Below are 24,430 nucleotides of genomic sequence, written 5' to 3'. Positions count from 1 at the left end.
CTCAACTTACTGTTCTATAGTCACTAATTTTCTTTACACAGTTGGTATAGATTTCTTTTTTTATTAAACATATTGGAGAGAGAACCAAGATGGCGGTGTAGGTAGATACACTGCGCCTCCTCGCACAACCAGAACTGACAGAAAATCAAAGGGCAAGGAAGTCCGACACCAAGGAAATAAAAAATAAACATTCATCCAGACCAGTAGGAGGGGCAGAGATGGGCACCCGGGGCGGAGAGGACTCGCATTGCCGTGGCGGGACTGAGACTGGCAGATTAGGGGACCAAAGGGGCAGGCAGTCGGACCACTAACAGACCCTGCGGCCCTACATTCGCACACAGATAACTGAGAGGGCTGGACTCAGAGTGGCAGAGAACGGGGCAGGCAGAGCGGCTGGTAGTACCCCGTGGCCCCACAGTCGCGCACAGATAAACCCAGATGAACAGCGGGGAGCAAAGCCAGCTGTGTAACCCAGGGCTCCAGCGAGGGGAAATAAAGCCTCAAATCTCTGATTGAAAATGCCCGTGGGGGTAGGTGCGGCAGCAAGAGAGACTCCCAGCCTCACAGGAGAGGTCATTGGAGAGACCCTCAGGGGCCTAGAGCATGCACAAGCCCACCCACTCAGGAACCAGCACTAGAGGGGCCCAATTTGATTGTGGGTAGTGGAGGGAGTAAATAAAATCCGGTGGAGAGTGGAACGGGCACCATTGCTCCCTCTGGCCCCTCCCCCACGTACAGCGCAGCATCACAGCACAGGGACAGGTGTTACCCCGCCCAGGTGAACACCTAAGGCTCCGCCCCTTTAAGTAACAGACACCCCAAGACCAAAAAAAAAAAAAAAAAAAAGGCCCAAATGACAGAACACTTCAAAGCTCCCGAAAAAATACAACTAAGCGAGGAAGAGATAGCCAACCTATCGGATACACAGTTCAAAACACTGGTTATTAAGATGCTCACAGAATTGGCTGAATTGGTTCAAAAACCAGCTGAAAAAATGAAGGCTATGCCAAGAGAAACAAAGGAAAATGTACAGGGAACCAATAGTGAGGCGAAGGAAACTGGGACTCAAATCAATGGTGTGGACCAGAAGGAAGAAAGAAACATCCAACCAGAAAAGAATGAAGAAACAAGAATTCGGAAAAATGAGGAGAGGTTTAGGAACCTCCAGGACATCTTGAAACATTCCAACATCCGAATTACAGGGGTGCCAGAAGGAGAAGAGGAAGAACAAAAATTGAAAACTTATTTGAACAAATAATGAAGGAGAACTTCCCTCATCTGGCAAAGTAAATAGAGTTCCAGGAAGTCCAGGAAGCTCAGAGAGTCCCAAAGAAGCTAGACCCAAGGAGGAACACACCAAGGCACATCATAATTACATTACCCAAGATTAAAGAGAAAGAATGAATCTTAGAAGCAGCAAGAGAAAAGGACACAGTTACCTACAAAGGAGTTCCCATAAGACTGTCAGCTGATTTCTACAAAGAGACCTTACAGGCAAGAAGGGACTGGCTAGAAGTATTCCAAGTCATGAAAGGCAAGGGCCTACATCCAAGATTACTGTATCCAGCAAAGCTATCATTTAGAATGAAAGGGCAAATAAAGTGCTTCTCAGATAAGGTCAAGTTAAAGGAGTTCATCATCACCAAGCCATTATTACATGAAATGTTAAAGGGACTTATCTAAGAAAAAGAAGATAAAAAATAGGGACAGTAAAAATGACAGCAAACTCACAGTTATTAATAAACACACCTAAAACCAAAACAAAAGAAAACTAAGCAAACAACTAGAACAGGCACAGAACCACAGAAATGGAGATCACATGGAGGGTTACCAATAGGGGATTGGGAGGGGGAGAGAGGGGGAAAAAGTACAGAGAATAAATAGCAAAAATGATAGGTGGAAAATAGACAGTGGGAGGGTAAGAATAGTGTAGGAAATGTAGAAGCCAAAGAGCTTATAAGTATGACCCATGGACATGAACTATAGGGGGGGAATGTGGGAGGGAGGGGGTGGGCAGGATGGAGTTGAGTGAAGGGGCGGAAATGGGACAACTGTAATAGCATAATCAATAAATATATAAAAAAAAAAACCTTATTGGAGGTGACAGTGATCAACAAGATAATATAGGTTTCAAATGTACTTTTCCATAATGCATTATCTGTACATTGCATTGTGTGACCACCACCCAAATTCAAATCATCTCTGTCACCATATGTTTGGCCCCCTTTACCCTTTACTACCACCTGCTTTTATAAAGCAGCACTTCCCAAGCAATCATAAAACCATGTCAACAATCACAGGAACCAGGAACTCATGGTCAGTGAGTCTGGGTTACGAGTGTCCAGTCAGTTATCTCTGTTAAACAGACTTATGTCACCTTTTATAGTTTTAAAAAAATGTACCACACACTGTGGGTAATAGGTTACCCTATAAGAGAGGGCAAAGAAACTATATACAATTATAGCAAATATTCTTAGTTACCTGAAGCTTATTTGAAATAATTGCCATTGTTTTTATTTAGCTGGAGAATCAGGTAAAGTGAGAAACCTACCACTCAGTTCTTGGTTGATTAGACTTCCAAATAATCCCAGAAAATCCCAGAAGTCCATTTAAAAATTTTAAATTTTATTTGTATTTTTAAACTAATATTATTCTAATCTTCAGGTATTAAAATCATGAACTAATTATCCAAGAAAGAGGGAAATCTACACATATGTCATTTAAAACATGTTTGAAATGAAGAACGACTTTCCTTATTTTTTTTAATCTAAAGGGATCTTTAAAATATGCCATTACACAGTTTCAGCATCTTCATTCTCAGTGGATTTACCTCAAATATTTATAATAGTTTTTGTAAAATATTGTACAAATCACTTCTTCAAATAATTCATAAAACAAAATTAAAACTTGTTCTATTATGTACCATTTTGCAATCCAGATAACAAAAGAAGAACATATTTTCAATATCCATTGTTATACATATGTGAAGCTGTTTGTTATCCCCTCAAATCAAGCATGAAAATGATAGATTGAGAATATAGTAGTTATTCAAGTCTGATCTTGTGAGCTTGTCTGTGGGCAACTCCTTTTAGCTTTGTTTTATTGTTCTACACTTATTTGTCTCTTTGCTCTGACCTTTTTTTTTATCAATTTGTCTACCATTCCATTACATAGATCTATTTTGAAATTAAAAGAATGAGGAATGACCTAAATAAATAAAGCCATGTTTCTCAATCTAGTTCTTTATAAATGTTCACAACGGAAGTGAAAATTAGAACTAGTCAATTCTTCCTCAGTGAGTACTTTGTGAAGGATGGTTCCTTAGCTGCATTGCTTCTAAACAGTCACACTGCTCCCCTGTGAGACTCATCCTTGGGAACTGCCATACACCCATGCATAGAAGCTCTAAGTAAAAATAGCAGTTGGAAGGGCAATCCCCTCTTTCTATACCTAGGATGGCCCTTCATCACCCCCAGAGATAGCCTGATACGTCAGCATGTGATTGAATACATATTTATTCTGCCATTTCAATGGAGCATATTTTACAGAAAAAAAAATATCCATTCCCACAAGTATATATTGGGCATATCTTATGTTCAAAAGTTCCAAGCAGGGAGAAACAGAATCAATTTTGCATTTTAAAAAGACCATTCTGATTATTGAGTAGAAACTGAAGAAGAAAGTATGAGTGGACATATGTATAACTTGTTAGGATTTTATGCAAAGGAAAAAAAGAGAGCTTAAGTGAGAACATATGGGTGCTCTTAAAGGCATAACTTTTCAAGACCAAGCCTTTGATTTAGCATGTGACTCCTCAGAGACCATGTTTCCCATTACTTCTGGATTCCTGGTGACATTCTGGGTTGTTGAATTTGGTGGAAATCTAAGCGTAGAATAATTGTATTCTTAAAGTAAACTGATTGCATTATCAAGATAAACTTGTTACCTCAAAGCTGGAAACCATTATTTGTCAATGGCTTACATGTTTTTTTTTCTTTCTTTAATGAGTCTTAATGCTCTCAAAGAGATTGTCTACAATAAAGTACTAATAATGAGAATTTCTGACCAGAATTCTCATGGGAAACTTCAAATCCAATAGCAGTTGCAACATACCATTATTTTTCACTTCTGCCTTCTAAGACCTGAGGATTCAGTGGTTAAAAAATAAGGCAAAATATTTCTAAAGTTTATCCTAAAAGTAAGAAATGAAATAAGATGTGTTTCTTTTTCAATTTTCTTCATTAGAAAAAATACTGGTTTTCATTCCAAAATGTGTGCTCTTCCTTGTAGCCTAATATTGGGGCATTATTAGAGTGAGATTATCATCTCTGTAAATGTCAGTGGAGCACAGTGACAGTTAGTAGGTGTTTGAAAAGGGAATGCTACAAAGTGGAAATTCATAACATTTAATTATAAATTGCACAGTATCATTCATTAGAACATAAAGGCTTTCTTTTCATTATGAAAACACAGGGACTTAATACAGGTAGAAAGTAATTTTGGTGCCCAGCAATATAATATTCTGTGAATAAAACCTCATTTTCTCCACAACAGGAAAATAATATATATTCTGTTCCACATCTTTGTAAATAAAAAGCCCACTCTTAGGCATGTGTCTAAGCAGACCAAATACAGAAGTAGAAATACTATATTTATTCCTAGAATTTCTTTTACATTTGAATCAGTATGTGTTCATCTTTGATTTTCAACCTTTACAAATTGAAATTTGGCCCCAAAATGGAAGAGAGTAGACTTTATTTTAAGGAGAAGAACACTGCCTTAGTAGTTTGACCCCAAGTCTCATTTATTCTTTGTGGGTGAAAAATACACAATTTGTCACAGTAATAAATATCAGGCTATGAAATTATGTTTTAGATGGAAATTTGGATTGCCTCATCTAACCTCACCCCTCCTTCCTTCACTACCATACAAAAAGCTACTACATCCTCAACTAGGGGCACCTGCTATATAGTGACGTTCGTCATGACAACAGAATGGAGTAACTGAAGCAAGTTCAAGTCTTGACTCTACATTACTTATTGTGGGGCCTTTATTCTTTCTAGATATTATGCTTCCCATCTTAAAGAATAAAATGATAATGTAAGAAATAAAAGTGTATGTGAAAATGCTTGCTAAAACTCAATTCATGAAGTTGAGATGTTTTATTTCAATTATATTTGCTTTAAGTGAAATTTTCTTAACCATGCTCTCCCTTTTTTTCCTTCCCAGGATATAAAATCACTCTTGTCTGTACTATAGTATCCCACTGCCTATTATTTTTAAAAAATATTCTATTTATTTATTTTTAGACAGAGAGGAAGTGTGGTAGAAAGAGAGGGAGAGAAACATCAATGAATGGTTGCCTCTCACATGCCCCCTACAGAGGACCTGGCCTGCAACCCAGGCATAAGCACTGACTAGTAATTGAACCAGTGACCCTTTGGTTTGCAGGCCAGTGCTGAATCTGCTGAGCCACACCAGCCAGGGCTGCCTAATTATTAATTTAGTCACAACTATTTTAAGTGTAGATAACACCAAATAGCATAGCTCTAGTATAAAGGAATAGAGTGCTCTCTTCCTATTTCAATCTTTCAAATACAAACATTTGCATGTTTATTGTTAAATAAGAAGTAGACTAATTAGAAAGTAAAAATGTCATGGAAATTAAAAACTACTGGGCCACTTTTAAAGAATTATACTTTTTAAAGTTACCTGACTTAATGTCAGATGCTATTTTACAATTTACTTTTTTTGGCATATATCAATACATTTGTTCATTCAACATACAAACATTAATTGAACAGCAGTAAATGCCAGATAATGTTCTAGGCTCTGGGTTATAGCAATAAATAATCTAGATAAGGTCTATCTAATTAGAATGATTACCATTTCCTCACATAGGGTCCTGTGTCCATATATACAGATATTCCATAATGAATATATGCAGTTTTCACAAATGAACATTCAGGCTGTTTCCAATGCCTGAAAATTAAGGGGAAGAAAAAATCACAGGGTAGTCTCAGTATATAAGTCTTTCTATACTTTTACAAATGTTCACTAAGTTACTAAGTCAAAATTATTAATATTTCCTATTTTACTACACATTGCCAGGTTGCCTTTGAGGGGATTATGCTAATTTAAACTCCCAGGAATAATAAATATCATATGATACAGACCCTTTGCTTCTGTGATAAAATGAAGAGTTAGCTCTCTGATTAAATTTTTATAACTTTATTAATAATTTTGAGCATTGTCAGTCACTTATCTTTTACTTTTTGATATGTAGGCATTTGATATATTGGGTTGGTCAAAAAGTTTCATCCTAGTAGTGCTTAGTTGTCTTTAACTTCATTTAAAACAATTCAGTTAGATTGTATTGTGACAGCTGTTGTATCAGTGTGCATTAAAAAAATTTAAAAACTAATCAAAATTGGTGAATTTTTGTGTACCCACTTTAATATTGAAGATGGAAGAAAATATGTAACATGTTTGGCATATTATGCTTTATTATTTCAAGAAAGGTATATATGCAAATGAAATGAAAAAAAAAATTTGTGCAGTGTATGGAGAAGGTGCTGTGACTGATGGAACATGTTAAAAATGTTTATAAAGTTTCATGCTGGAGATTTGTCACTGGACAATGGTCCAGTCAGGTAGACCAGTTGAATTGGTAGTGATCAAATCAAGACATTAATTAAGAACAATCAACATTATACCACCCAGGAGATAGCTGACATGCTCATAATATCCAAATCAATGCAGTTATTAGTAAAAATAAAAAATGTGTCTCTCATTTTATGGGAAAAAACTAACTGGACTTTTTGGCCAACCCAATATTATGGATATTAGTTCTTTGGAATAAAATAATATTCATAAAACTAGAAACCAAAGTTGTTGCCTGTCAGTTTATATTATTTAATGTAAACTAATAAGGAATTTTGATGATTATTTAAATTGATCAGAGACTTTATGACTCTCAGATTTGGTGGTATTTCAACCATTTCCTATTCTAAGTTATATTTTTCTCCTACTTTTTATTTTTATTTTTTACACTTATGTGTTCAATTCATTCTGACTTTTGATTAAGGAATGAAGTAAGGCTCCAGCTTTGCTTGTTTCAACTCGCTTCCACTTGTCTCATCAACAGTTAATAGCTAAGTATTTTTCTACCACATTAAAATGTCATTTTATACACATTAAATTCTTTTTTTTTTTTTCTTTCTTTTTTTTTTTTAAATTTTTTTTATTGTTATGCAATTACAGTTGTATGCCTTTTCTCCCCATCCCTCTACCCCACCCCAGGTGAACCCACCTCCCTCCCCCCTCTCCACCCTCCTCCTTGGTTTTGTCCATGTGTCCTTTATAGTAGTTCCTGTAATACCCTCTTCCCACTATCCCCGCCCCCACCCCCCACCCCCGCCCTGGCTATTGTTAGATTGTTCTTAACTTCAATGTCTCTGGTTATATTTTGTTTGCTTTTTTCTTCTATTGCTTATGTTCCAGTTAAAGGTGAGATCATATGGTACTTGTCCCTCACTTCCTGGCTTATTTCACTTAGCATAATGCTCTCCAGTTTCATCCATGCTGTTGCAAAGGGTATAAGCTCCTTCTTTCTCTCTGCTGCGTAGAATTCCATTGTGTAAATATACCATAGTTTTTGGATCCACTCGTTTGCTGATGGGCACTTCGGTTGCTTCCAGTACTTGGCTATTGTAAATTGTGCTGCTATGAACATTGGGGTGCACAGATTCTTTTGGATTGGTGTTTCAGTGTTCTTAGGGTATAATCCCAGCAGCGGAATTACTGGGTCAAAGGGCAGTTCCATTTTTAGTTTTCTGAGGAAATTCCATATTGTTTTCCACAGTGGCCTCACCAGTCTGCATTCCCACCAACAGTGCACAAGGGTTCCCTTTTCTCCACATCCTCTCCAACATTTGTTTGTGGATTTGTTTATGTTGGCCATTCTGACTGGTGTGAGATGATACCTCATTGTGGTTTTAATTTGCATCTCTCTGATGGCTAGTGATGCTGAGCATCTTTTCATATGTCTCTGGGCCTTCTGTATGTCTTCCTTGGAGAAGTGTCTGTTCAAGTCCTTTGCCCATTTTTTAATTGGGTTGTTTGTCTTCCTGGAGTGGAGTCGAGTGAGTTCTTTATATATTTTGGAGATCAGGCCCTTGTCTGAGGTATCGTTGGCAAATATGTTTTCCCATACTGTTGGTACTCTTTGTAATTTGGTGCTGTTTTCTTTAGCCATGCAGAAGCTTTTTATTTTGATGAGGTCCCATTTGTTTATTCTTTCCTTTATGTCCCTTGCTTTAGGGGATGTGTCTGTGAGGATGTTGCTGCGTGGAATGTCTGAGATTTTCCTGCCAATGTTTTCCTCAAGGACTTTTATGGTGTTACGGCTTATATTTAAGTCTTTTATCCATCTTGAGTTTATTTTCGTGTATGGCGTAAGTTGGTGATCGAGTTTCATTTTTTTGCACGTAGCTGTCCAGATCTCCCAACACCATCTGTTGAAGAGGCTGTTTTTGCTCCATTTTATGCTCCTGCCTCCTTTGTCAAATATTAATTGATCGTATAGACTTGAGTTTATTTCTGGGCTCTCTATTCTGTTCCATTGGTCTATGTGCCTGTTTTTATGCCAGTACCAGGCTGTTTTGATTACAGTGGCCTTGTAATACAGTTTGATATCAGGTATTGTGATCCCTCCTGCTTTGTTTTTCTTTCTCAAAATTGCTGCAGCTATTCGAGGTCGTTTATGGTTCCATATGAATTTCTGCAATGTTTGTTCTATATCTGTGAAATATGTCATGGGTACTCTAATAGGGATTGCATTGAATCTATAAATTGCTTTGGGTAGTATGGCCATTTTGATAATGTTGATTCTTCCAATCCATGAACATGGTACATGCTTCCATTTGTTTGTATCTTCCTTAATTTCTTTCTTCAGTGTTGTGTAGTTTTCTGAGTACAGGTCTTTTACCTCCTTGGTTAGGTTTATTCCTAGGTACTTTATTTTTCTTGTTGCTATATCGAATGGGATTTTTTTCCTGATTTCTGTTTCTGCAGTTTCGTTGTTGGTGTACAGGAATGCCTTTGATTTCTGGGTATTGACTCTGTATCCAGCTGTTTTGCCAAATTCATTTATTAGGTCGAGTAGTTTTTGAGTGGAGTCTATAGGGTTTTCCATGTATACTATCATGTCGTCTGCAAACAGTGACAGTTTCATTTCCTCCTTTCCAATTTGGATGCCTTTTATTGCTTTTTCTTGTCTGATTGCTGTGGCTAGGACTTCCAATACTATGTTGAATAGGAGTGGTGAGAGAGGGCATCCTTGTCTAGTTCCTGATCTTAGTGGGAAAGCTCTAAGTTTTTGTCCATTGAGTGTGATGTTGGCTGTAGGTCTCTCATATATGGCCTTAATTATGTTGAGGACTGCTCCCTTTATTCCCACTTTGCTGAGTGTTTTTATCAGAAATGGGTGCTGTATCTTATCAAATGCTTTTTCCGCATCTATTGATATGATCATGTGATTTTTGTCTTTGCTGTTGTTGATGTGATGTATTATGTTTATTGATTTGCGAATATTGTACCATCCTTGCATCCCTGGGATGAATCCCACTTGGTCATGGTGGATGATCTTTTTAATATATTGCTGGATGCGGTTTGCTAATATTTTGTTGAGAATTTTAGCGTCTATGTTCATCAGCGATATTGGCCTGAAGTTTTCTTTCTTCGTTGTGTCTTTATCTGGTTTTGGGATTAGGATGATGTTGGCTTCATAAAAAGAGTTTGGGAGTCTTCCATCAGTTTGGATTTTTTCGAATAGTCTGTGAAGGATAGGGGTTAGTTCTTCCTTAAATGCTTTGTAGAAATCTCCTGTGAAACCATCTGGTCCAGGGCTTTTGTGTGATGGGAGTTTCTTGATGACTGCTTCAATTTCCTTTGCTGATATTGGTCTGTTCAGGTTTTCTGTTTCTTCTTCAGTCAGTTTTGGAAGATTATATTTTTCTAGAAATGTGTCCATTTCATCTAGGTTTTCAAATTTCTTAGCATACAGGTCTTCATAGTAATTTCTTACGATCCTTTGTATTTCTGTGGTATCAGTTGTAATCTCTCCACTTTCATTTCTAATTCTGTTTATTTGGATCCTCTCTCTTTTCTTTTTGATGAGCCTACTTAAAGGCTTGTCAATTTTGTTTATCTTTTCAAAGAACCAGCTCCTGGATTCATTGATCCTTACAATTGTGCTTTTAGTCTCTATGTCATTTAGTTCTGCTCTGATCTTGGTTATTTCCTTCCTTCTGCTTGCTCTGGGCTGTTTTTGTTGTTGTTCCTCCAGTTCTTGTAGGCGTAGGGTTAGGTTGTTTGTGTGAACTGTTTCTAACTTCTTAAGGTAGGCCTGTATTGCTATGAACTTCCCTCTCAGGACTGCCTTTGCTGTGTCCCATAGGTTTTGGGTTGTTGTGAGTTCGTTTTCATTTGTTTCCAGGAAGTTTTTGATTTCTTCCCTAATCTCGTTCTTGACCCATTCATTGTTTAATAGCATGTTATTCAGTCTCCATGCTTTTGAGTGTTTTGGGTTTTTACCCTTGGCGTTGGTTTCTAGTTTCAGACCCTTGTGGTCAGAGAAGATGCTTGATATGATTTCAATTTTCTTGAATTTGTTGAGGCTTGCTTTGTGTCCTATCATGTGGTCTATCTTTGAAAAAGTTCCATGGACACTTGAAAAGAACGTGTATTTTGCTTCTTTGGGATGAAAAGCTCTGTATATATCAGTTAAGTCCATTTCCTCTAAGGTATTGTTAAGTGACACAATATCTTTGTTGATCTTTTGTTTGGAAGACCTGTCCATTTTTGATAGTGGGGTGTTAAAATCCCCTACTATAATTGTGTTGCTGTCAATATCTTTCTTGAAATCCTCCAATATTTTCTTTATGTATTTGGGTGCTCCTATGTTGGGTGCATATATATTTACAATGTTTATGTCTTCTTGGTGGATTCTTCCTTTGAGTATTATGAAGTGACCTTCTGGGTCTCTCTTTATGGCCCTTCTTTGGAAGTCTATTTTGTCTGATATGAGTATTGCTACCCCTGCTTTTTTTTCCTGTCCGTTTGCTTGGAAAATTTGTTTCCAGCCCTTCACTTTCAGTCTGTGTAAGTCTTTTGTCCTGAGATGGGTTTCTTGTAGGCAGCATATGTGTGGGTCATGTTTTCTTATCCATTCAGCTGTTCTATGTCTTTTGATTGGAGCATTTAATCCATTTACATTTAAGGTTATTATCGATAGGTAGTTATTCATTGCCATTATTTCCTACCTGTGTTCCTGTGTCTTTCTCTTTTCCTTCCTTTCCTTAAAGCAGTCCCTTTAGCATCTCTTGCAGAGCTGGTTTGGTGGAGCTGTATTCTTTTAGACTTCTTTTGTCTGGGAAGCTCTTTATTTGGTCTTCTATCTTGATTGAGAGCCTTGCTGGGTAAAGTAGTCTTGGTTGGAGGCCTCTGGTTCTCATTACTTGGAATATTTTTTGCCATTCTCTTCTGGCTTGGAGCGTTTCCATTGAGAAGTCAGTTGCTAACCTTATTGGGGCTCCCTTGTATGTTACTTCCTTTTTCTCCCTTGCTGCCTTTAAGATCCTCTCTTTGTCTTGGAAATTTGCCATTTTAATTATGATGTGTCTTGCAGTGGGTCTCTTTGGGTTCCTCTTGTTTGGGACTCTCTGTGATTCCTGGATTTGGGTGACTTTTTCTCTCCTCAGATTAGGGAAATTTTCCATCATTACTTTTTCAAACAGGTTTTCTATCCCTTGCTCTTCTTCTTCTCCTTCTGGTATTCCTATTATACGGATATTGTTACGTTTCATGTTGTCCTGCATTTCCCTTATTGCCTCTTCATTCTTTCTGAGCCTCTTTTCCTTTTCTTGCTCCTTCTGGGTGTTTTTTTCTACTTTATCCTCCAGCTCGCTGATCCGATCCTCTGCTTCATCAAGTCTGCTTTTAATTCCTTCTACTGTGTTCTTCAATTCAGAAATTGTATTCTTCATTTCCGCTTGGCTCTTGTTGATATTTTCTATTTCCTTTTTCATGTTGATATAGTTTGCAGTGAGTTCATTGTAGTTTCCTTGTAGTTTCTGGTAGTTCTCTTTGAGCTCAGAGAGCTCAGTGAGTTTCCTGATGACCATTGCTTTGAACTCAGTATCTGATAGTTGACTTGCCTCTTTTTCGGTTAGTATTCTTTCTGAGACTTCCTCCTTTCCTTTCATTTGGGAATTGTTTCTTTGTCTTCCCATTGTTTGTGAGGTTCTTCTTGTTGGCCTCTGCGTCTTAAATTGCTTTGTTCTGACTCCCTGGATTTATGATATGAACTTCTATGGTAGAATGCCAATGGGATTCGGTGGTGCTGTCTCCTTACTCTCCTGTGCTCACTGGTCTTGAGCTGACTTTTATGTGTTTAACACGGTCTATCTCTAGTCTTTTCAGCACTCCAGGTTTTGTTGTCTCACCGTCAGATCTTTCAGTGTCCTCTATCTTTGGTCTCTGATCTTCGTATATGCTGGAATACTGTTGGCTGTTCGCTCTGCTCCTCAGATCAGCTAGGTATTTCCCTGGCGTTGAGGGGAAGTGGACTCCGCTCCCACCTATGTTGCCGCCATCTTCCCCAAAAAGCCTCCACATTAAATTCTTATATACAATATATTTGGGTTTATTTTGGAGTTCACTTCTGTTGTTTTATTGATCTGTCTATTCTTTGGCTGGAATCATACTTTATTAATTACTTTATGTCTTACATTTGGTAAGTTTATTAAGCCCTTATTGCATTAAACATTTATTTATGCATTATTGTATATTTATTCTTCTAAATCAATTCTAAAATAATTCTGTTGGTATTTTTATGAGAGGGCAACATTTTATTTTTAGATTATTTTAGGGAACGTTGATATTTTTACAGCAATAAATCACCTGTTTCTAAAACAAAATATGCCTAATTTACAATTTCTACAACCTCTATATTTTCTTACGTTCATTCTCAAGAATTTTTATGGTTTTATTGTAATGGTAAAAGGATGTTTTCACTGTTTCCTTATGAGTCATTGTTTAGAACTTAAAAATCTTTAATAAGGTCTATGAAATTTAAATGTTTTAATTGGTTTGGGTTTTCCAGTTACAGTTATATTAATTTCAAATGATTATATTATTTTATTCTTTAAATAGTCATGTACTGTTGTATTTGTTGGTACATACAGAATAATATTTAATAAGCCTGTTGATAAAAGATATTCTTAAGAAATTATAGAAATGGACTAATTTATTTCAGAAAATGCTAAGATCACTGTGGGTGGTAGTTAAGTTGATTACGTAGGAATTGTTGATATTTCTTCTCCTTCCCAGTCCTGATGAATCCTGATGTCAGGGATTATTGAGGAAAGAGGTCCAGGGGTGGAAACCACTCTATTCAACTATCTAGGCAGTTAAAGATTGACTGTTCACTCCTGGCCTGTGGGCAGTTATATCTGAAGGGGGTTGATTGTCATATATTTGGCAGCTTATAAACAATGAGGGCTGTGAGCTCCTGTTGTGAATGGTGCCATACAAGGGGCTGAGTGGGGACAGAACTTTCTCTTGAGATTTGATTTAAAAATAAAAATGAAATGTTATTAAATCATTTTTGACAGTGCCATACAACTTTGTCCCTTCCCATCTGTCTGCTGAACAAAAACATGGAGATCAAAGCTAACCTCAGCACAGAGCAAGTCAGTCAAACAGCCTCAGGCCTAGTGTGGGGGTGAGAAAGAGCCTTTATTGGAAAGAACTTTGATAAGCAATTTTGGTATTGAACATGGGAGAGAATAAAGTAGTTTTTGATACACTAGTAGTTTTAAAGTAGTTTTGTGGAAGCTATTCATGGAAAAAAATGGGGGAGGAAGAAATTTTTTAAGATAAAATTATATAAAAAATATTTAAAGAATGCATAAGACCGGGGACTTCAAGATTCTCTGTTCAAATTTTACATGTTATAAGGAGGGGTTGGATTTGTGATAAAGGAGGAAGGAAAAAATTAACACACGGTTTGCTCAAATATGGAACAAATGTTTTTCCAAGTGTTCACAGCAATAGGTCAGAAGCACATCTCAGAATAGAATTAGAATACAGATATTAAGTCCTAACTAATTACAAATCAAATTTCATTCTTTAAAAAGACATGATAATGTGGTAATCTTGGAAAAAGCAATTTGATGTTCTTAGAAAAAACTATATAAACATTAATTTGTAGGCTACTTCATAATCTGCAGCATTAGAGAATTGCTTAAGATTCCCAGAGTATTCAGATAAATCCATAGTATGTACGTCATAGTGTAGGCCAGGGGTGTCAATCTCATTTTCACTGGGGGCCACATGAGCCTCATGTTGTCTTCAAAGGGCCAAATGCAGTTTTAGGACTGTACAAATGTAACTGCTCCTTAACAGTTAAGCGAGAGCTCAGCGCTGTCGCTGGGTAGAAACAAGGTGCCGGGCCAGATAAAACAAGGCGGAGGGCTAGATTCAGCCTGTCAGCCTTGTGTTTGCCACCTGTGGTGTAGGCTATAAATGAGGTGCTGTTTTAAAAACTCTATAGTTATCACTGCATCCTCTCTCTCAACTCTCACCTTGTTCCCCAGCAACTCCCAATATCCTATAGAAATTATTGGGGGTTTCTCATATCCCCCGCTCTTGAAATCAGATAAGAGTAGAGCACTTTGTTCTATGACCTAATAATCCTACTTCAGAGAAGATTGCAAAGATACAATGAAGGAGGAGAGAAGGTAGTATGCCATGATGTTTGGATGGTCTCCTTGGGGCCTGATAATTTCCCACACTTGTTTCTGTCTCTATTCTTCACTGTGTTCATTTCTTTCAGAGGACTGAATACCTGGATATTGAAATCTCACCCTTCAAAGATCTCTAATGCATAATATTCTGCCCACTGGGCTAAGTTAGTTACAGGAGTCTATATATTTTTTAACTTTGATTAAACTCAAACCCACAGTGATATTTCTTTTTTACCTCCCTGTTCTATTCCTCAATCCCCAAATGCTTCATCATATATTGTCTTACGTAAGCTTCAATTTGTCTTTGTTATTCATGTTTTTAAGTTTGTCAAGCCAAACTAGAAACTCTTCCTCATAGGCAAGAGTTTTGACTTTTGATGTTGTTGTTTGGTATTACTACCTCCCTTTACCCAGCCTGCATCCCCAGCACTTAGCAGAAGCTTAACCTTCGAGTCAGTAGGCTTTAGGCCACTGAACTGGTTGGGGAAATGAACTGAATGTACCTAGCAGATAAATTATACCACTTATTGTTCCAATTCCCCCAAAGCTGAAATTGACTCTGAAAAGCTTACATATTGAAATCCTTAATCCTGAAATTATGGATGTTGTTGCATGAATTCCTGGAACCATAACAATCTCAATAGTGCTTTTTAAAACTCTGCCTCTGGAAGATTGTTTCAGTGGGTTGGTGTGGATCCCAGGAATCTGTACCTTTAACACACATCCCAGGGTTTGTGGCCAAACTGGAGAAACACTATGCTAGGTAAAAGAAGCCTACATCCAGGAAGTCCTGAAAAAAATAGATTTTTTTTCTCATTCATAATTGTTTATGACATTCACAACCAAACTCAAAGGAAATAGTAGATATTTCTATACTACAAGACCCTTTATGAAATTATTAAAGGACTTTAAAAATCAATGAATTCTCAGAGTTTTAAGCTAATTTTATCTTTTTATCTCTTTCTATCATCCATCTACCTTTCTCTTTCCATTTATTTGTCTGTCTACCTACTCAGCTTTTTATTTATTGGCATCTTATGTATCCATTATTAGTTTTGTTAATTTAAGGCAATCTCAAATTATGCATATGCTACAGCAAGAAGTCACAACCAAAATTATCATAAGAATGAACTTGACTCAAAAGTTTTAAGTATTATCTCTTATTTCACTGAGTTTTTTCTCCTTTGAATTGAAATATGTCTTGGGCATCTGAGTTCTTTGTTGTCCCTCTTATGAGTAACTTGAGTAATCTAATAGACAGATCTTGTCATTAGAAGTATTTACCTGCTCTTTACTCTAAAGCTTCATTTTCATCACCAAGCTTTTTATATGTATGCTTTAGTTCTATACTAAATACCTCTTTCTCTTGATGTTTATGTTTCACAGGTAAAACTAACCTGAAAACTGTCTCAGTCAATACTCAGTCTATGCTGCAAATGTTAAACAATTTGATTCACTAGTTCATCTTTCTATTTCCTTAACGCATTTAAGCCTGTTTCCTCATTTACCTGCTCTTTTCAATTTATTTTACCTCTGTGATCTTCTGTTACTTGCTAAAGAGATGTTGTTTTATTAGACTTCCCTACCAATGGGATTATCAACTTCAAGGTGCGAAATATCTGGAATTGATCAAATTGAAATCTACCTGAATAGATTTTCACTAATAAAACTCCATATAAACCAACTACAATTCTTAGATCATCTGGTCAGCACACCCACTTTGTTTAGGAAAACGAGAATGAAAAGGCAAAGTAGACACTTACTTGATGAGCAGGGAACGGATTTATTGGTGATGTACAGTGCCAGTGTCCTTGTCCTAGATGATGGAATCATCAATTCTTTGAGATATTGCTGCCAATCAAATCAAAATCCTCAGGACAGAAAGAGAATCATCAGAGAATTCTCTCCTTAAGTTAATTCTAGCCATTCATTAATAAATTAAGATTCCCTTCACTTTGTTTCATTGGCTTGATCTTTCTGCAGATATGTAAACACTATTGATAAGGTGTTTGCTTTCTTTGACATTAACCATCCTATCCTACCTCTGTTTTCTGATCCAGACCCTTTGCTATGTACATGAAACATATTATGTTATCTAATCCTGAACAAAAGCACTATGAGGCTTTTTGAGAAAAATAAGTTCAGAAGTGTTAAGCTATTCACCCAATGCCCCTGTGTAATACAGGCCTCCTCCACTAGGTGAGTGTTCTACCAACCCATCCTTATCAGTGTGCCAGCTGGTGGTGGTGTTGGGAGAGGCTGTGTTCTGCTTCAATGAGTTTTTTTTTAAGACTTTCAGTGCGTTTACATGATGGGTGATTTACAAGTGCCCCTGCTCACACTATGCTGAGTGTTCAGCAGTTTTTGACAAAAACAGCATGACCCCTTTACCCAATCTCCCCATTCACCAGATCTCACCCAGAGCAACTTTTTTTGTTGTTTCCCCTGATGAAAGAAGTTCTCAAAGGGAAACATTTTGCCAACGTGGAAGAGGTGAAATGAAAAAACAGCAGAAGCACTATAAAAGGCATCAAAATTGACGAGCTCAAAAACTGTTTCTGAGCAGGGGAAAGACGTCTTGATAGCTGTAGTGCATCAAAGGGAGAGTACTTTGAAGGTGACTGAAACTTAAACAGTAAGAATACATACACAATTCTTTATAAATTCCAGGGGTTTTTGTGTCCCTCCTCATATATGTTAATACAGTATGGTATGTAACTTTAATCACCAAAGAGGAAGGAAATAAACTTGAATCAGTTTCAGAGAAAACATCTGGTCTTGTGAAGTGTGCAGGAAAAGTAGTAAGTTGGGCAAAAAGGCAGTTTCTGTTAGTAACCCACCCATATATTTCTTCTTGGTTTCATGGCAACCTGGAAATATGCTGAAGTATATTATTTTTTCCTTCCAATTTTCCAGTAAGTGTACTACTTGGTTAACAATTCTAGCTCAGGATTGTACTTAAAAATGAAATACCATTATATGCATAAACTGACATGAGGAGATTGGAAAGCATTCCATGGTGCAATCGAGTCTGCAGAATTTAGTAATATAAATCAATACAATATGACTCTTGGGTTACTTAAGTATTACATAATGAAGTATTAAGATTTTAGAGTGGACATTTATTTTGTGTGGGTTTTCCCAAGCATTGCAGGACACTGAGCATCCCTAGCAACTGGCTACTACTAAATACATCCTCCAAACTTGTGACAACCCAGGTCCCCGTACCACATTTGCAAATACCCCTACTGTGGGTAGGCAATTCTGCACCCAGTTGACAACCACTGAAACGAGGCAGAAGCATAATTAGTAAAGGGCACATTTCTAATAATTCAAAAACAATAAGGCAGGCCCATAGTTTCAGAAATATTAGTAAATGCTTTTATTATGTTCCAACTCCAGCTAATATCATGACAAATAAGTTAACCTTTCTCTAATCAGCTAACAAGAACTTCCTTTTCTCATTCATGTTGAATAATCAAGGCAATTTTTTTATGCTAGGATACTAATTAAATGTTAATTTACATTACTGGGTTTTGGACTCAAGATTATATGTCTCCAATATGAGCTCTAACTTGATATTGTTGATGATTGATGGTTATATTAATTATATTATAGAATAAATAAACTAGAAAAGAACACTTTTCATTTACTTAAGAAAATAATCTTGATTTTTTTTTGCAATCTTTCAAACCCTATAAAGCATTATAAATACATACACGAGTAGGAATTACTCTTTTTTTGTGAAGCTTAAAACATAGTATGGAAGGTAGAATATTAACCAAATAATAACAAGATAGTTTGCTAAATAATATAGAAAATGTGTGTATAAAATGTTATGGGAAAATTCAAAGAGCAGTGATAACTCTGTCTGTGGAGTTAGAGAGAGTTTCCAAGATATTTAATTTGAGTTAGGACTTGACGTATGAGAAGTTTGCCAGATGGAAAATGGCTTTCTGTGAGAGAGAACTTGACGGGCAAAAGCACAGAGGTAGTAACAGCAGTAGTTTCATGGATGGAATAGAAAGAGATGACAAGAAATGATACTTAAATGATGAGTGTGCATTTAAACAAATAAATGGTAGGAAGAATATCTTTGGTAAATATGAAGCCTGCTGAGGAATTTTAAGTGACTGAATTAGTTTTCAAACTTTAAATCACTCTATCATACACATTAATCACATGTGGTTCACTCAGTAAACACCTCTGAGTTTCTGTTACAGACTAAGCTTTTCATTTTCTTGGAAATTTGTGAAAAGTGTTTCTGGTTGCCAGTGGTCAGATTGTCCTAGCCCCCTTGGGCTCAATGCTTATAGAGAATATTAAGGAGCTTTTCATACTAACATAAGGGTTTATTTCCTTCAGTCTTGTGATATCTGCTAGTTTTTAAGTCCAACTTTTTAAATCTTTAAGATTTAGATATTCTTAAATGAAACATTAGATTTTGTTTTGAGGAATCAAGGTTACCTTGCAATTATTGTATACATCTTCATGCACACCATTTTTGTGTAAAGACAATTTTTACTTCAAAGACATTTCAAGAAATTTAAGAGAAGTGCTTGTGAAGTCAGTTGAGTGGTATGGGATACTTTCAATTACTAGTCACATTACTATATTTATTCAACTGCATTAATAAATGAGTTGAATGGTCCTTTGGATAACTCAGAATAATCTAATTTTGTTTTTATCCTGCAAATGGAAACATAGATATCTCTAAGCTTATATTTGCATTTTCCACTATTTTAAAAATTTTGTGACACTTTGAGATGTGACACTTTGGAAATTGAGAAAGGTATTTTACAAGTGATTTCTGTAAACCTTTCTGGCAATAAAATTTTATATTTTAAAATTAAATCTCATGGTAGGAAAAATAAATAAATTCAATGAAAAGCCAAATAAAGAATCTAAGCATTTCTATTGTTAACCATTGGAAATACCTTTCTGCCCTTTAGTTGATATCTACATTTCTTTTATCAATTTTTATTATTTTATTTATTTTTAAATAGAGATAAAGGAGGGAGAAAAGAGGAAGAGAAACATCTATTGGTGGCCTCCTGCATGCCCCCAAACGTGCAATCCCAGCATGCGCCCCAACTGGGAACCAAACCGGTGATCTCTTGGTTCACAAGCCAGGGCTCACTCCACTGAGCCACACCAGCCAGAGCTTTTATCAGTTTTGAATTCTGCATTTGTGCCCTAGTAAATATCCGGTAATGTAGCTGATATACCAGGCTAGTGTCATAATTGGATGAATAGCAAGAGTGTGTACCATTTAAAAAAATAGGTTGGACTCATATAACTTCAGTTAAGGAGACCTTATTCCAAGTGCTTATGTGCATACCCACCGTGTGTGTATTTGTGTCCATGAATGTGTGTGTATATATATTTGGTGCATAATTCCAGTTCCTATGATAATAACTATGCTGCACACAGCCAAAAATGCACTAACCACTTCTCCAGGGGAGGAAGGAAAGTCCTTGAATGATTTTTTCTACTCTTTGATATTTCATAACTTAATTACTATGATGTAAAATTAAGAATACTTAAGTACTATGACATACATGTTATGTTACATGATAAATAAGAGAAAGAAGAAAACAGATTATATACACACACTCATAAGGGAGAAAAAGTAATGGCAGTTATAGTTCTTGATTGTTAACATAGTTGGTATTTATAAATACCTCCTTCTACTGTCCATTCTGTAGTCCCTTTTGCCTTCAGCAAGCACCTCAGCTGGTCATTGTTCTTTACCTTGGTGGAATGACCCACTCCTTCATTCCTGAGGGCCATCATAGTCCTGCCTGGATTGGGTTGTTGTAATTTTCCATTGACCTTAATTATAGGGTATAGTTATACTGGGAGATTTGAAGATGACCTAATGGATCTCCTATATTCCAGACATACTCTTCTCTACCTCCATTGTAGAGTAGTAGTCCAATATCCCACTGGGAGTCAGGATCAATCATTCTAGCCACCACAGTAACTCTCTTCTTTTCCTATGAAGAGGCAAGGGTCCCAACTGGCCAGGTAGCAGCCTTATTGGCCAATTCTCTGAAATCAGTGTATCTCCTAGTGAAAGCATTCTTTCTTTTGGAACTAAGACTTCTAGGCCAGCAGGGCATCAGGTCATGGGAACAGGAGATAAAAATATTGCTAATGAGTCACTAGAGGTAAGAGGGAGTGGTGTCACTTCCATTTCTACTCCTGGATTCCTGACCTCATGAGTTCTGCCTGTGGGAGAAACATCACCATATATTGGACACTGATTCAAAGCATATAAAGCCTTCTAAAGAATCTTCCTCCAGCCCCGCAAGATACTGCCAACTAGCTGGCACTACTACTACTGAGTTTTCAACAGACTCTTCTACCATTCTGTCAAGCTACCTGCTTTCAGGATGGTGGGGAACATGGTAAGACCAGTGAATTCCATGAGAACAGGCTCATTATCACATGTCTTTTGCTGTGGACTGAGTTCCTTGACCAGGATCAATACTGTGTAAAATATTATGATGATGAATAAAGCATTCTCTAAGTCCACAGATTGTAGTTTTAGCAGAAGCATAGCATGTGGAAAAGACAAATTTATTTCCTGAGTGTCTGTTCCAGTGGCAACACAACACTGATTTCTTCCATGATGGAAGTCATAATTTACCTGCCACTAGGTAGCTGGATGATTAACCCAGGGAATGGTGCCATACTGGGGACTTAGTGTTGGTCTCTGCTGCTGGTAGATTGAGCACTCAGCAGTGGCTGTAGCGAAGTTAGCCTTGGTGAATGGAAGTCCATGTTGCTAAGCCAGTAGACACTCCATCCTGCCTCATGGCCACTTTGTCCATGGGCCCATTGCGAGATGAGAGGGGTGGCTAGGGAAAGAGGCTGATTGGTATCCACAGAACAGGTCATCCTATCCTCTTGATTATAGTATTTCCCCGTATCCATAGGGGATGTGTTCTAAGACTCCCAGTGGATGCCTGAAAGAGTGGATGGTACCAAATCCTATGTATACTATGCTTTTTCCTATACATACATACCTATGATAAAGTTTAATTTATAAATTAGGCACAGTTTTTGCTTCAGCAGCACATATACTAAAGTTGGAACGATACAGAGAAGATTAGCATGGCCCCTGTGCAAGGATGACATGCAAAATCGTGAAGTGTTCCATATAAATTAGGCACAGTAAGAGATGAACAATAATAGAATAAAACACTTATAACAGCATATTGTAATAAAAGTTATATGAAGGTGGTCTCTTTTTCTCTCAGCAAATTAGCACAATTTTTCCCTTCTTTACAATTTAATGGATAAAAGATTTGTTCTTATTGTAGATCTTAACAACATCAACATTTTTTTCTTATTAAATCTAGAACTTTCAACTATTTATTTGAATGATGCATTTTATAGCTTCTTTTTCACATATCTAAGTTGTCAACATTACTATTCTTGCAATTTAGGTCTTATTAGAAAATCCTTAATAAGGGTTTTCTTAATAAAACCCTTATTAAGAAAAATAAGGGTTTTCTAGACACAAGTACTGTAATACAATGACAGTTGATCTAATGACAGAGACAGCTACTGAGTGATTTGTGGGTGGGTAGTATATACAGTGTGGAAATGTTGAACAAAAAAAAAAATGATTCATGTCCTGGGTGAGATAGAGTGACACAGCATAAGATTTCATTACACTACTCATAAAGACAGACCATTCAAAATTTATGAATTCTTGATTTCTGGAAATTTCCATTTAATAAATTCAGACATGGCTGACCGTGGGCAGATGAAACAATGAAAGCTAAATCCACAGAAAAGGAGGGACTACTGTATTGAAATCCTCCTCTGCTGAAGTTATACTTTGGTGAGCATTCACATGGGACACAAATATCTTCATGTTTCTTGCCCATTCAGAGAGACCTATCCACATACCTTTCCCCCAAATTTACTCGTCACCAAATTTCCAACCATGCACCCTTCTAGTCCCTGATAATCTAGCCAAACCATCAGCCATTGCCCATGAATCAGTATTACACATCTTGACATTTCTCCTTCTGAGCAAAGTGAGCAACCAGGGCTCAAAGTTCTACCCACTGGGAGGATTACCACTGTTCTTCAGGAATGTCCTAGAAAGGGGCTATAGTGCCACAACTGTCTGCGTTTAGGTGGTGTCTTCATAGTTTGCAAAACTATCTGTAAACTAGGCCCAAGCCTTCTCTTTTCCTATCAGGTGAGCTTAGAGAACTTGGCATGAGGCCATAGGTGCAGACTGGGAGATAGAAGGTAGGATGTCAGCAGTGGGAACCATGGGCATTTGGGTACTTCTTCATAAACTTGTGCTTTCGGGGACTTTTGGACTTGATCATGTATATACCAAATTCCATTTGCTGATGGAGTGTTGCTCTATCCACCTAACTGTACAGTTGGTGGGTCAGATGACAACCAGTTCATGATGGCTCAAGTTTCACGGTAACTTGGTAGTGGTGGTTAAGGTTGTTTCTATTAAGGCCCAATAGCAAACCAAGAGTTGTGTCTCAAAAGGAGAGTAGTTGTCCACAAAGGATGGCAGGACTTTGATACAAAATCCTAAGGACCTGAACTGTGATTCACTTATAGGAGGAGCCTGTCAAAGTCTCTAAATAGCATTGCCATCTGCCACTGACACTTCATGCACCATTGGATCTGCTGGATCAGATGGTTCAAGTGGCAGAACAGCATGCCCAGAAGCCTGGTCCTGTTGTAGAGTCTTTTCTTGTTCTAGGCCCAGTTAAAACTAGTTGCTTTTTGGGTCACTTGGTAAATAACCTAGAGAAATGCATTCAAATGAGGATATATTGCTTCTAAAAGTCAAAGAGGCCTACCAGGCACTGTGCCTCTTTTTTTTTTTTTTTTTCTTGGTTGTAGGAGGGGCCAGATGCAACAACCCATCCTTCTGCTTAGGAGAGATATCTTAATATTCTTCATGCCACTGGATCCTTAGAATTTTAATTGAGATAGAAGTCTGCTGAATTTTTGTCACCTTTATTACCACCCTCTAAACACAAATATCTTACCAGTAAGTCTAGAGTAGTTGCTACTCCTTGCTCCATGTAATGATTCATTGTGATATCCTATGGAAGGTATCTCTGTGAACTAAATTATGACATAGGGTTGGAGCATTGCTGTATCACTTAAGATAGTGGAATTGCATTGCTGGTCTTGCCCACTGAAACCAAACGGCTTCAGGTGGGCCTTATGGATAAGTATGGACAGAAAATCTTTTGCCAGACTAACAGCTATGTACTAGGCATCAAGGGAAGTGTTAATTTGCCCCAACAAAGGAACCACCTCTGGTACAGCAGAGCTGCAATTGAAGTCACCACCTGGTTAAGTTCATGATAGTCTAGTGTCATTCTCCAATATCCATCACTCTTATGTAGAGACCAAATAGAAGGATTAAATAGGATGTAATGGGAATCCCCACACCTGCATCCTCCAAGTCCTTGATGGTAGAACTAATCTCTAAAATCCTTCCAGAAATATAGTATTACTTTTGTTTTAACATTTTCCTAGATAGAGGTAGTTCTAGTGGTATCTACTTAGTCTTTCCTACCATAATAGCCCTCACCCCATAGGTCAGGGAACCA

The 24,430-nt window shown here is 37.2% G+C and overlaps 1 protein-coding gene and 1 non-coding gene across 6 annotated transcripts in view; both read left to right on the top strand.

The window, feature by feature from the left end:
• Positions 1-24,430, top strand: part of LINGO2 (leucine rich repeat and Ig domain containing 2) — a 1,230,686-nt gene that overhangs the window by 1,026,044 nt on the left and 180,212 nt on the right. The gene's annotated exons all lie outside the window — the stretch shown is intronic.
• LOC112302927 (U6 spliceosomal RNA) lies at positions 21,882-21,984 on the top strand. The gene has a single exon (XR_002974599.1). It is a non-coding gene; the product is annotated as a U6 spliceosomal RNA (small nuclear RNA).

The sequence above is a fragment of the Desmodus rotundus genome, chromosome 1 (genome assembly GCF_022682495.2).
Source record: "Desmodus rotundus isolate HL8 chromosome 1, HLdesRot8A.1, whole genome shotgun sequence".
Taxonomy (NCBI): Eukaryota; Metazoa; Chordata; class Mammalia; order Chiroptera; family Phyllostomidae; genus Desmodus; species Desmodus rotundus.
The sequence above is the reverse complement of the archived record's forward strand: the minus strand, read 5'-3'. Positions and strand labels throughout refer to the sequence as shown.